The 15019-nt window shown below is 38.3% G+C and overlaps 1 protein-coding gene across 4 annotated transcripts in view; it reads left to right on the top strand.

The window, feature by feature from the left end:
• The first annotated feature begins 10127 nt into the window (after window positions 1–10127).
• Window positions 10128–15019, top strand: part of gulp1a (GULP PTB domain containing engulfment adaptor 1a) — a 113761-nt gene continuing 108869 nt past the window's right edge. For 3 of the 4 annotated variants that reach the window (XM_042494466.1, XM_042494464.1, XM_042494465.1), the window contains exon 1: window positions 10135–10324. The gene's annotated coding sequence lies outside the window, so the exon portion shown is untranslated. Of the gene's footprint in view, window positions 10325–15019 lie in introns of all 4 variants that reach the window. The other variant, XM_042494467.1, reaches the window with a different exon arrangement.

The following is a 15019-nucleotide window of genomic DNA, read 5'->3' as shown; positions in this document are numbered from 1 at the left end:
TTCTGCCACTGAAGAAAAACAGAACTGAAAATAGCTGATAAAGATGATGACTTTACCACGTGATAGTACTGCATCACTCAGCTACAACTTTGTGCAATGAGGCTGATTGTGACACAAATTTAGGAAGCCTGTTAGCTGAATGTAGAGATTTATTTACCCTGATGTAGTGTATTACTTCCATCAAATCTCTGCACTGTTCTATCTAGCTGCTGCCACTGAGTTGTAACTCTCAACTCTTCAATGATTCATGAGAGGCCATTTCTTCCCCGAGTGAAGCTATTAGGATCTTGCCACCAGGCCGGGTTGGTGGCTCGGCACGTGTCCTGCTGTACACATGGAGAATAATATTACCAGCTCTAATTTTAATAATAACTCCAATCAGCAAATTTAAACCTCAGGGTGAAGCCTTACCTGCAGCCTGCTCTACAGCAAAGGTATCTCTGGCAGGCAGCATGATGTAAATTCAAATCATAGCGAGAGCACTTTTTTTTTTTTGCAATGATATCTATTTATATTTTGAGACATATTTTGCTAATTACCATGCTGGGAATATTCAGAGATGCAAATTCATGCTTCTTTTATCAAGATTTGCTCTCAGGCTCACCCCTTCTGTCTGGATCCCGAACACCTAGTGAGGGAAAAGAGAGGAGGGAGTAACTGATGTGGGTGAGGCATGACAATGCATACAATCACGGTGACATTTTTTTTGCCAATAACATCACACAAAGCGGCTAAAGACTGCCAAAGCACATCTCCCTAATGGTCGCTTTATATGACATCAATACTCCCATCATCTCATGAGATTGGATATCCAGGGTATAACACTGTGCTTTTGAAACAACCACTCGCTCACAATGCTGCATGGATTTCAAATCCAATTATTGCAGCAGCAGATCACAGGACAGCTGAATCTGAAATGTGCATAAATTGCAGAGTTGACATAGTGTACCTCTGGAGAAGATACATATACACTGCACAAACATTTGTATTTTTTCATATTTTAAGGGGATAATACAGCACATTTCTTAATTGTGCATGACTGTTTTTTTTGCTATGTCTTTACTGAAACAAATCACTGAAATAATGCAGCCAAATTCTAACAGTTGTAAAAAGTTTTTTTTCAAAACACTAAAACACCTAATCTTGATGCACGTACAACTGTAAGTATCATATCCTACAATTAGCACCCCATAAGTGACATTACGTCCTTAAGGTACAGTTGCGTAATTAATGTACAGTAACAGAGGTTAGGTTTAGGCAATAAAAGTCATAGAGATTAGATTAAAAAATGTAAAAATAGTTGCGTCTTTTTAGGTTAAGGCAAGTAAGTTCACTGTGGTTAGGTTTAGGAGAAGAAATATGGCAAGGATGCACCTTAAAATGGCTTATTCACTCGCTTTACTCAAGGTTCATCGCAGCCTTTTGAAAATATGTGTGATATATTCAAATTTTTTGTGCATTACAGTTTGTGAGAAAATTTTACACTGTAAACCTCACATTCCAGCCTGTTCTCATTCTGTACTCGTACCACCGCTTTGATTTGATTTCAACATAAGACCCTGACACCTAAAGCCAGTGTCAGTTAGTATCATAGCCAGCCATAGTATTTATGAAGGTATAGCTTAAAAAGACGCAAAAGTCTGCATAGTGATGAGGTTGGGGTAGATGAATGAGTAAAACAAATGCAGGACTTTCACCTTGTAGACCGCTGTTTGTGTCCCGTGTGAAACAAAAGGTTATTTTATCTTACCTTTCGGGTGTTATGATGTGTCATCATGTTGAAATGCTGCTGGTAATGCTGACATATCAAGAGAGCGAATGTTCTTATAGGGCAGGCTGGATGGGTGGTGAATGGGTCCAACTAACTGCGGACTTTCATCCAGGAGGCTGGTGTTTGCTTCCCTGTTTGAATGTAGAGCTGTAGACCAGGACGTTTTTTCCTAAACCTAACCATGTGTTTTTGTTGACATCCCAGCATTGGTTGCGGTATCCCAGAACGTTAATTGCAGAAGTAGGTGGATACCTTGAGTGTTATACTTTATGTAGATGCAAAAGCCCGGTGGAAAAGTAGCAATATGTGACAACTTTAGTTTACCTTAATTTTACAGGAAAATTTGTTAGAGTGTATGGAAGCGTTTCTATTAAAACAGAAGAAGTGAAATACTTTGAAAGACTTAAAAAGGAACTTTGAAGCCATGAGAGTGTCTCTCAAAATAAGCATATAAGTTTCAAGATCTAAAGAGTATAGAGACAGTAAACAAAGCATGCTCATTTTACACAGAGACAGAAATGGAACCCGCAAAGCTGTAATACAGCGATGGCTGATATGTAGATCTGTCTTTAGCTCTGCTCCTTATATGCAGCCTCACCACACCAGATGGAAATAGATATATTTGTTTATGATGCCTATTTTCCTGGAAAAATCCCCTGTTATGGACTGAGAATGGGATTGCAAATAACAATATGAAATAGAGGTATCTCAAAAAAGCTGCATGAAGCAGGACTCTCGGTGCAAGTGGAAAATCCACTTTGGTGTCTATTTCTATATGAGAATTAATCTGCAGGGTGGAGATGGGTGTGAATCTTTAATATTTGCCTGTGGTGCTGACTATACACTAAAACATGTCAAAAACAATCATCTGGCAGACTTCTGCGTGCAATTGGAATCAGCAGGCTTTGAGATTATTCAGAGGGGAGAGTGTCTCTAATGCAAGGAGCTCTTTGAAAAAGCGTATTTTTCTGTTCCGTGCACTGTGAACCAGAAGCTGGCTGATGGTGAGAGCAGTAAATTAGGAGGAAGTGGATGGGGCTGTTTGTAGCTTTGCCCTGCAAATCAGCAGCAGAGGTATTTTCTAGCCAAACAGTGTATTACATGGCCACAAGTGCAACCAACCTTTAACACTTATAAATAAACAGGATCTTTAATTTACTTGCCTAATATTGTAGACCATATTTTCCTGCCTCAGGGATTGGATCCAAGAATATATTGTGAAATACAAAAGGAAGGATTTTTCATCTCACAGCCAGACAAAGATACTTCCACCATGGTAATGAAGAGTGACTAATATAAAGAAAGCAATGATCTTGTTGTTCAGTTGCTGTTTTGTGATTACTGTCTAATCATCAAAGAAAAAACATATTCTTTATCTTGATGAAAGGACTAAAGCTTGTTATCCAACGCAGTCTCCCAGAAACGTCCTTCAAATACTAATTAGCATTACTAAATACATCCTGAGAAAAATGTAATGATGTCTGAATTTGTTTTTGTTTTTTAAACATGATAATATGACATATAGTAACATAAAGAGGAAATGTTTTAATGAATCTGCCAAGTTGCAAAATGTTCTTGCTGAATATATCAGCTTATTCCCATGTTTTTTAAAGAAATCAAGCCAGCTTCCTTCAGGTTTCAAAGGAATAATATCTGCTCATGCCATTTTTATGGCTCTCTTTAGTACCTCAAAGCAAGAAGTTATGCGTAAGGGAAAGTTCATGATCTTGATAGAATATTGGAAAAGTCAGCAGTGATGTGAAGACATAGCATATTTACTTCGACATTATGAACATCAAAATCAGTTCCCCCAAACTGACCTTAAAACATAAAGCCGGCAATGTCCAAAATTCTTATGTTGTGTTTTTCTTATCATCAACAAATCCCCTGGAAAGATCAAAACTTAGAAGGTGTTAGCCAGTCTCGCAACAATTTCCGACTTCCATGAGACAGGGTGTTATTTAGTCGTCTTGCTGAAAAGTAATGCTGACATGATTAGTACCAACAGATGCCTTAAGTCATGTTCACACTGGACATCAAAGCGTCTCTATATGTCAGTGCACCCAGCCAGCAGTCATCTGACCGTTCACACCGGAAACACATTTCTCAGCAAGAGATTCTGCTCCTCTGCTCTGTTCTAATCACACAAAAAACGCTATCTGCTTAATGTCACTGTGTGTGTGAGTGTGTGTCTGTCTGTGTGTGCCCGCTCATTTTTCTGGCTCTCTGTTTAGACACAACTGACAATTAAAGCATTATATACATATTTGATTATTTATCATTATCAGATCATTTATATCATATATAATACAGCCTTTACATCATTCATGAACGATTATTATTGTGTTTTTCTGTCAAATTTGCTTGCTGCAGATTTCAAGCTGGCCACAGAGCTCTAGGCCACAGAGCTCGGGGCTGCTGTGCGTCAAGTGTTAACAGCCCCATTGCCCAGCACGGGTCCGATAAGAAAGCTGGCAGCGCTGCACATATGCGTGCTTTAAGGCGCTTCTGCGTGCAGTGTGAACTCGGCGTAGTTTCACAAAATAAAACTACCTTTGTGCTAGATTTAAAAAAAATTCAAAAGCTTGCCACAGCCTTTTTAAGACAGCAATGTCTGCTTCCATTAAGTTTCAGCAGGGAGGGCCAATGTGGGACAAGGAAATTTTTTAGGGTGGCCATGGCTCCCCCTGGCCCCCCCTTGGGGTGCCACTGGATGTTGAGCTTTCAAAACAGATAGTATAAGTAAATAGTTACATTTTTAAAGAAGTCCCAGCAATAAATTAAAACATCATGGTACTGCAGTTAGCAAATAATATCTTTTGTTGGGAACTATTTTCAGCAGCAGGTTAAAAATACACATTTGGTGCTCTAATGAGCATTTCAGGAAGCAGGATATGTGACTCACTCAAAATAAACTACAGGGGCCGGGCTCAACATTTCACCCAGTCCAAAAACAATGTCTTACTGATATGTTTTTATTAGTTTTTGGACAAATTTAAGCTTTTTTGGCACAGAACAATGGGCTTTGGTTTTGTCAGTTATTTATCTGTTGATTTTGTTATTTTCATGAGATTTCTTTACAATTAGAAAAATATAGAATATAACCACTATCAGCCTTTAGTCAAAATCCCTTTGTTGCCCAGCTTCACACAATGAATATGTTGCCACTTATCATAATCCAAACAGCAATTTAGTTTTGAGGGAAAAAAATTTGACAAAATAAATTAGTATATAAATGCTATGGGGATTGGTTTGTGTTATCTCTGGTATTAAATCCAGACTGTGCAGCTGGAGGAAGACTATAGATATAATAGGGAAAACTATACAAGACAGGGATGCTCATTAAAGAAGGCAGGTTATCTATAAAATAAAATGCAGATATTCATATTATTTATCATTGGGGACAGTTTAATCCATCATTGTGGGAAACAGTGTCGGCTCTAACCTGAAGTCTAGAAGCCAAGGCACATCCTGTATCTGCAATGTCATCAAAAGAGTCTCTGAAGTTGGTCAGAGTGCTTGAGACTGTAAATACTGTGACAGCACCAGGGGTGATTCTCCTGTGATATTGATACATTTTTAGCAAAGTGTAGACGAGGGGGAAGTCATTTGAAGCTGACTGTCTGCCAGCTCCTTTGAGATCAGGCTCTATAATCCTCTGTGAAATATCTAAGCCAGACTTCGGCTGCCATGAAATAAACTTAATTTTCTCGTAAATGCTTTAAACAAGAGACTACATTTCAAAGTGCACAGCCAATCTCTCTGCCATCATGGATACAGCGACTGACCTATTTGGAATTTGTTTTGAGAATTATTCTCTTTGAGCTCTTAAGTCATGGATTTATATATTTCAGTGTAATGTGATGTGTCACTGATGCTTGCAGAAAGTTGCCTTCTTGCTTTCCTCAGGGCCTGGAATTATTGATTATTGTCATTATCAAGTATTCAACCAAACCTATCACATCAATCATGTAGAATCATAAATCAGTATTATTGAGGGTAGGGGAGAGCGGGGTTGGTTGGGACAGGGGGACAGTGCCTTTTTACTTAATTGGAAAGCAACTTTGCTTGTACCATCCACCATGCTTATACTCAGCTACATCCTCTTCATTTTCAATGTCATAGTGGAGACCTTCTGACTATTCCCCACATTCTTTTCAAAGTTTTGAAAATCTGCAGCATTTAAGTAAATGTAGTCGTTTTTTTAAATTTTCTTTTACATTGCTGTTTATAGCTATGCCACATACAAAAAAACACATCATTGGAAAGCTAGTGTTAGTTTATGCTAGTATTATCTGTCTGAATTTTTGTTGGTAGCCAATGCAGGGGTCCAAATTCCATATATAATGAAGTTACGCTATCTCTATGTGTGTGGTAGGCTATTCCGAGCTTCTCTGTTGTTTGTTGTGGTAGATGGTCCAGCTGTGCATGTATGTAAGTGCAAGTGGTTCCCTCTGTGTGTAGTTGTCCCACTGGCTAGCTAATCGCTACCGTTCTGCGCTGTGCTCGTACAGTGGTGAGGGTCTGTTATCGCTGATAAGGGCAATGACAGTTTTTAGAAAGCATAACAATTTACACAGGGTGGCATGGTGGCGTTGTGGTTAGCACTGTTGCCTCACAGCAAGAGGGTCCCTGGTTCAAAACCCGGTTGGTCCAGCCCAAAGACATGCATGTCAGGTTGATTGGTGACTCCAAATTGCCCGTAGGTGTGACTGTGAGCGTGTTTGGTTGTCTGTCTATATGTGTTGGCCCTGCGATAGTCTGGCGACCTGTCCTGGGTGTACCCCGCCTTCTGCCCGATGACAGCTGGGATTGGCTCCAGCCCCCCTGCGACCCTTACGAGGACAAGTGGTTAGGGAAAATGAATGAATTAATGAACAGTTTGCGCTGTTTGCACCATTAGATGCTAGCCATGAACTGTTTAAAGATAATCCTGGCTCAGTCTCTAAATCATAGATATGCGTGTGCAACTCTGTTAAGCGGGCCTTTTTTCTTAAAAATATTGGTATTTTTCTTGTACAAAAGTTTGTTCATTAATAAAATAGTATTCATGTAAGCTGCATTAACTGATAAAAATAGCAACCACTAGCAAAAATGAATTTAGGAAGAGCTCCTGGCCATTTCAGTGACCTTTGGTGGACATTTACAGATGTCCTATGCATCACTTTCGATATTTATTTATAGATAGATAGATAGATAGATGATAGATGAACCAGTTGATCAACTTTTATTCGTGTCACACATTAAGAGTTGAAGTTTTCAAAACTCATAGCACATCTCCATCTCCATTAAGCTGGCCTCCTTTAAAATGTATATTTTTCTCTCCATTTTGGTTCACAGTCTTAAAAACAGAGATTTCCTAACTAGGTGAATTATTGTTTCAGTGTGCTCGGGGAGCAAAACGACATTGATAGCCTCACAAGTCACAGGCAGGTAATGCGTGGTAGTAAATTAAAAAAAGCACAGCTGTCACTTATGTGTAAATTTATTTTGAAAGATGAAGTCATAAAGTAATGATCTGATCATTCATGCAGCTGAGAATGACTGTGATTTTAACAATTGGTATTCATTTACAGTGAGTGATCACAGAGAGCATGAGGGGCAGAATGGGGTTTAATGAGCTGAGACAAAAATAAAGACAGCTTATTGTGGGTGTTGTTTAATTTACAGGCCACCATCATGCCCTCAAGAGCTGATGTTTTTTTTTTTTCTTTTTCATGAAGTTAGATAAAGGTCATGCCTCTTTCAAAATAACATTTCCTTCTCATAGTATTACTTTTACACTACGATATGCATACCTCCTTAGAAACTGCTTTCTTGTGCTGAACAGTGATGAAGTTCAAAAGGGCACAGTTAGAGACACAGTGTTCCTTTAAGATGATCTGACATTGAAACATGCATTTCATGTGCTTTTCTAGAAAATAAATCAATAGGCTAAACTCCCAAAGCCATGGGGACTTTAGAGCCACGGAAAGCAGCCTGTATTGCTGTCTGGCACATATATACAGATGTCTTCCTTTAGACAGATTGAACCATACCAGGAACATAGAATAGAATAGAATAGAATAGAATAGAATAGAATAGAATAGAATAGAATTTCCATTATATGCAATGCATTTGATTTGGGCACTCTCATACAAGTTCTCTATGGAAAAAGGAACTTGGCACCAAAAGGGGAAATAAGAAATGGGAACATATGCTCCACTTAGTGCTCTCTTCTGTCATTGAGCAATGGTTTAATTTAATGCAATGAAATGCATAACACCAGTGAAAGATCAGCAAAAATGTTTCCCTAATTATGATGATGCTTGTATTAGATGCGAGAACCCCTCCACCCCCACCACAACCCCCAAGATACACATGCTTGGATCATGTCCCCACTGACTTGAGTACTGGACCAAAATATCTGAAATGTTGCAGAATTCTTTCAACACAGTCATTGATTCTGACACAACAATTATTCCTTTCATCTCCACTCATCATAATAATCTTTCTGTCACACTGCAGTGGGCTTTAGCTCTCACTATTTAAATGGCTAAAGGTGATCTTATACTTGACGTCCTAGATTATATGGTTGGATTTAGCTTAACTGTATCAAGCTTGGGAAAATTAGGTACAGTACTATGGGCTCCCTAACATTTCCATACATTTTAGAAACACCCAAAAAACCCCAAACATTTTTAAATGTATTATTTATTGATTGATGGGCTCCCTCAATGTTTTTAGTTGACTGAATTGAGAAGTCAAACTGAATCATTTCAAAATTACCTTAATTTGTCTTTTCAGATCAGTCAACTTAAAATTTTCAGGCACCCCAAACACCAACTTTCATAAGTTAAAACAACTAGTTTCTTTTTACAACCTGTCATTTGGCTGTGAGGCAATACCTATTTCCATTCACATTAACCGGATTTAGAAAACCAGCATTTCTGGACTTTGTATAGCCTACATAGGTAGAAGATGACAGAGCACTTAACAAGGTACAGCCACTGCTCCACATGGCGTGATGTAACTTCACACTCTAAAACTAGCCTAGTCATTGAATTAAATTCACTTGATGTGATAAGTCTTACAAATTTTAGATTTGCTGTTTAATTCAGATTAATTTAGTTTAGCTGCATGGCGTTGCTGGTTGTTTGTTCCACTGTCTTCGCTTTTGGTGAGGGAGATTTTCATTTTTATGCTTCTGCACATATAACAACTGTTATGTTTTTCTGTTAGTCTGTCAATCTGTCTGTACATCTGTTCATCTGATTCTTGTGAACACAATTTCAGGAACATCTGGAGGGAATTTCTTCAGATTTGGCACAAACATCCACTTGGACTAAACAATGAACATTTAAGATTTTGGTGGTCAAAGGTCAAAGTCACTTTGACCTTTCATCCCTTTTGTTCTTGTTCTTGTTCTTGATATTTCAAGAACACTCTAAGGGAATTTCTGCAAATTTGGCTCAAACGTCGACTTGGACTCAAAAGTACACTGATCAGAATTTGTTTGTCAAGGGTCAAGGTCACTGTGACATTGTGTCAATGTTATTCCCATGAATGAAACATTTTAAGAAACCTTCAGGGAATTTCCTCAGATTTGGCACAAACATCCACTTGAACTCAGGTATAAACTTGGTAAAATATGGTGGTCAAAGGTCAAGGTCACTTTGACCTTGCATATGTCTTGTTTTTGTGAACGTGATATCTCAAGAACACCTTAAAGGCTTCTCTGTAAATTTGTCACAAATGTCCATTTGAACTCAGGTATAAATGAACTAGAATATGGTGGTCAAAGGTCAAGGCCACTGTGACCTCAAAACATATTTTTGACCAAAAGAAGTTATCAGCAAATTATGATATTTCACGCAAATGGCTAACTGGATAAAATGCTGAACTTATGGCATTTAGTTTTGGAAAGGTCAAAAGTCAACTCTACTGTGGCATCATAATGCTCTGAAAAAAAAAACAACAACAACAACAAGAAAAAAGAAACAAGAAAAAAACAAAACAAATAAAAAACACCTTTCTTGCCATTATTAAACACCATAACTGGGGAACAGATATGCGCCTTGTCATCAGATTCTGAAGCAGATATCATGTGCTCTTTAGAAGCATCATATCTTTCTTTATCAAGGCCAGTAGCAGCCCACTGAAATCTATTTGATGTGTTTCAAAATATCATTTCGCATTTAGAGATCATATCCACTTTATTCATGTTTTCACAGCAAAAGAACAGATTTTGATTTTTCTTTTTTTCCCTCAAGTGAATATAGCCATTGTCGTGAAAGGGGAGCCTCTTTTGTGGTGCCTGCCTCCCCGATTCTTTCCGGTCGCGTCTTTCCCCTCCTTTTCCATGTATTATTCAAGTTGCGACCAAAGAGCTGTGCCGGCTGAGACTGAGTGCTTGTTGACGTCAGCAAACTTATCCAGCAGCTGTAGAGGAGCTGAGGAGGAGGAGGAGGAGGAGAGGGACCGAGGCTGCTGGATGTGGAGCTCTCTGGCTGTGGAGCACCGAGGACCGTGGGCTTTTTTTTTTCTCGTGTTCGGACTTCTTGTCTCTCCACTGTAAGTGTCCTGTTTCCCCTCTCTGTCTGTCTGTGTGAGCTGACACTCCGCCACTGCTGTTTGGAGTTAGCTCGAGTTTCCCGACTGCCGGGATCAAGCTTTCGTGTTTGCGAACTCGTTCACCGTTTCGATATGTTGTCAGCCATCAAAAGTCGAAGTTGTTGTTGTGGACTTGTTAGCTCATGTTCTCGTAGTCGCTGTAGGCTGCAAATGTGTTTCCGTTTTAACAGTCCTTACCTAACGGGAAACTTTGTTGCGCAAGTCCGTGCAAGGTGGACTCTCTCTGAGCTAACGACGAGTTTGTCCTGGTCGAAAATCTTTCCGCGTAGTTGTCACTTTTAAGTACTAGCACGGCGAATAACTCCACATTTTGACGCCAATATTAACAGCTCGTCTTTTGTGGCCAAAACTGGCGTGTTTTTCTTTTATTTAGGGCGACGTTTTGTGTCGTTAATGATGGAGGTGTACTGGAACACATTAAGAACTGTCTAACACTGCCTGCAGAAAAAGGCGAAAAAACACACTCAGGTTAAGTTGCTGCACCTCAAACACATCTATTCTAGGACACAGATGAATAAACTATCTCCTGAGAGTTTTGCTCCTATTTGCTGTGAGTGTACATCCTCCATAAGGGGTATGCATATGTGGGCTTGGGATGCAGAGAGCATTGTTATTTTTAGATAGCAGATTCACACTGAGAGGAGTGACACTCCAAAATGAGCATCTATTAAATGACATTTACCTTTCATCTCCACTTGTCAGATTTTCAGCCTACATGGTTGTTTCCAGCAGGGATTCAACATGACAATAGCTTTGTAAATTGCCTGCCATTGAGTGATATTAATAACTAAAGTAATGGATACAGCCATTACTTTGATGATGGATAAGCATCTCACTTGTTCTGGTTCCTGTTCCACAGTTCTCATTTCACAGCTGAGGAGTCACCGTTTTTCTGTGGTTGTGAAATCGAGGTTTGTTGGGAGACTTGTTGAAGTCAGCAGTAACCATTGTTTCACAAATCTGTGCGCCTTTTTGCAGGTTGATGGTGTAACATTCAGTAAACATGCTCGTGAGCTGTTTTTTGCAGTCACCAGTGGCGGTAATTGAATAGCTGCTTCCCAAGTGGCTCACATTGTATGCTGGGAGAATCAGTATGTGTTAGCCTTGAGGCTTCTGTACAAACTGCAATTCAGGACAGCAGTTTTTCATGTTTTGAGTGGATTGCCAGGAGAGGAGCAAGGTGGGCATGGAGATCTGATTCCAAGCAGAGTTAAATAAAGGTCATGTAATTTAAATGACAAAGTCTTACTCAGCTGGAGCAGCCTCGGCTGCCACCTTGTGTTTTACTGTGCTGGAGTTTCGTGCCCAAGGCACATTAACCACAGCACGAGTGCAGTACGAATGTACCAGCAGTGTGATGGTCTTTTGTAAACAAGTCTTCCTCCAAACGCAATAAATCCTCATGTATTTTAAATATAATGCACCTCGTCATTTATTGTAGAGCTGAATGGTGCATGTAATCCTAAATTAGGAATTACTGGCAGTGTTGCAAAGCTGGAAAGAAGCTGTGAAAAGCTCCCTGCAAAAGGCCTGAAATTAAGTCTTTTTTCAGAAATGATAAACACAAACAATACTGATTTAGGTCTCATCGGACACAAAACTTTGAAAGGAAATTGCAGATGTACATGTAAGTGATAAATGACATATTTCAAGATACATCTCATGCCCCTCAGGTGTCGGGTAACTTTTAACCCTTTGAGCACTCTGCTTTTTTTCTTCTTCTTTTATTTGACTTTTTTGCATTGTAACCACACACTTTAACTAGCATGTCATTTTTTTTTCAGTTGTCAGTGACATCATTAGCAGACGTAGCAGATGCAGATGTATTTTTGGAGTTATTTTATAGTACACACAATTTGAATTTTCCTTTTTTGGATACATTTTATTTTATTTTCTTCTTTTGTTTTGCCTCATATCCACAGGTTTTCAACACATGGTAAAAAGTGTGTATATAAATTGAAAGAGAGTGTCAGTGTCAGGGGAGCTTCACTCAATTGAGCCAGTCAAATTGACTGTTTGGGGCGTTGGAACAAGAGTAAGAGAGTTGTTAGAGAGATGACAGCATGAAGATATTTACCCTAATTCTTTATGACTACAGACTTTCTGGGACTGATTTTCCTATTTCCCTAATATTTTTTATTACTAATCTGAATCTGCAAAGTACCTAGTATTAAATATTGTGGGGCTTTACCGTATAAACTTTAAAGCTTTGCTCTTTACATTTACAGTTGAATTTAAAATCAACATTCAATGCTACACAGCTTTTTTTCTTGCATGTCTATTTATTCTGTGTTGACGTAGTATTTCTAAACATAGCAAAAAATAACAAAATAACAAAAGATATGCAAGGATACGCAAGGTTCCCACGTTCATGGAAAACCTGTTTAGTCATGGAATTTCAAAATCACATTTTCCAAGCACGGAAGAGTCAAGGAATTTCTAGAAAAACGTTCAGAAAATTTATTTTCTCGAGCTGACAACTTAATGTGGCTTTAATATGCGTCAATGTGTGACAGTGTTTTGTTTCTCCATTTTCTCGCTGCATTCTCTGTCTTCATAAAGGCTATGCCCACGAGCTGAAATTATGTTTGAATAAAATTTTATCTGATGTTTAAAAAACACCAGATATGAGGAAATAAAAAATTTTGTCCATTAAAATGTGAAGGAACCCTGCGTATATATTAGATAACACTAATAATTTTCGTCTTTTAGTATTTTCCAATAAATCTTTTGTTAAGTTCAAAAGTAAAAATTTATTGAAAAACAAAAGTATATGTAATTCTTTCTAAAATTCATGACATGGTATTATCTGACAAGTTTTATCTAACAAGATATTCTGCTTCTATCCGTACGTGTTACTGTTAAGCCTTTCAAACACAACATTTTCACTGCTGTCAAAAAAGTGGTTGCTTTCCTGTACCATACCTTACATTCATTAAAGAAAGTTTATTAGAAAAGATGAATGGCAGATTCTGATGAATCACTTTATTCAAATTGAGGATTTTGTTCAAGGATATTAAATTTTCTTTTATTGCGATGAGCTGATAATGACTGACATCCAAAGCTTCATTCAAAAACCCCAATAAAAGCTTTGAATATGAAAAAAATTACAAATGATGCAGCCCTTTAATGTAGTGAAGTAAATATATTGGCTTCCAAAATGCAGTAAAGTTGTAGTATTAAACAGCAGAAAATGGAAATACTCAAATAAAGTACATCTACCACAAATTGAATAATAATAATAATAGTAATGATGATGATGATAATAATTCTTCTTCCTCTTGTTATTGTTATTACAGCAGTAACAAAAAACCTAATTTAAATAAGACCTTTTCAAAGCACAGTTGCATTATGTTTTCAATTAAAACGAAAGGCCTTTAAAACATGAATAAAAGAGATTAAAGCACAATGAAATGTTATGAAACACAGATGAAATAGCAAATTCTCTAAAAAGTAGGTTTTTAAAAGTGATTCAAAGATGAGGCAGAGTTTGCAGCTCTGATCACTTCAGGTCATTCCAAAGTCTAGGAGCTCAGACTGGAAACTCAGGATCTTGGGGTGTGGAAAGGGACACAGGGCAATGAGAGATCTGATATATAACACCATGCCTCTCAGGGTATTGTCAGTCATCAGTGATATCTTACAATCAGTTCTAAGTGCAACAGGTAGCCAGTGTGAGGAGGCCATTATTGGTTAAATGTGGTCCAAAGTTTTGGATGAGCTAGAGAAAGGAGAGGGATTTCTTTTTTATTGATGCCAGAGAGCAAGGAGTTACAGTAGTCTAATCAACTAGTTATAAAGATGTGGATAATGAGCTCTGGATTTAAGAAAAAAAGGTCTGATCCTTAAAATATTTTTAAAATGATGAAAGAAAGATTGAACCATTGATTTGGCATGTTTGTCTAAGCTGTGGTTTTGATTTTAAAAAATGGCATGAAGAGTTCTGCAATGCTGAGTTACTGAATTGGACAGTTAGTCAAGAGTGTTTGATACTGTGGTGTTCACATCTTGACCTATCATCAATGTATCTGTTGTAACAGCTTTTAGCTTCAGAAAATCTTGAGACATCTACTTGTGGATGTCATTATGGCAGTTTAGCTGGTTGACACTGCCCTGGCAGTTGATGCAGGGTCACAGAATAGATAAGTATGAGTATTCTCTGCATAAAAATAGGAGGTGATACTGTGAGGTCGCCAAGAGGGAATATGTAAATTGAAAAGAGAACTGGGCCCAGCACTGAGCCTTGGGGCACCCCACGGTGAACACCTGTTGCAGCTGATGTGGTATCAGCAGTACCTACACAGAAACTGCTATCTTTTAGGTAGGATGTAAACCATTGCTGATTAGTTCCATTGATACCCAGCCAGAATTCAAAATGGTCTAAGAGGATATCATGGTCAGTGTCCTTAGATCCAGGTAAACAACAATGGAGAATGGGTAGAATCAGCCCTGAGCAATAGGTCACCTCAAGATGAAAATGCATGTTGTTGATTTTATTTGTATTTGACATAGGGGTTGTCTATGGACACAGTTCTGAGATTAAGAGGTTCTGACCTTTGCCGGGAGGACATTTTAGTGACTGGACCACTTTGAATTTTAGTTTAATACCTTTGCTGTAAAAAATTACATACACAT

Source organism: Plectropomus leopardus, chromosome 10 (assembly GCF_008729295.1).
Source record: "Plectropomus leopardus isolate mb chromosome 10, YSFRI_Pleo_2.0, whole genome shotgun sequence".
NCBI lineage: Eukaryota > Metazoa > Chordata > Actinopteri > Perciformes > Serranidae > Plectropomus > Plectropomus leopardus.
This window is presented reverse-complemented; position numbering and strand designations above follow the sequence as displayed.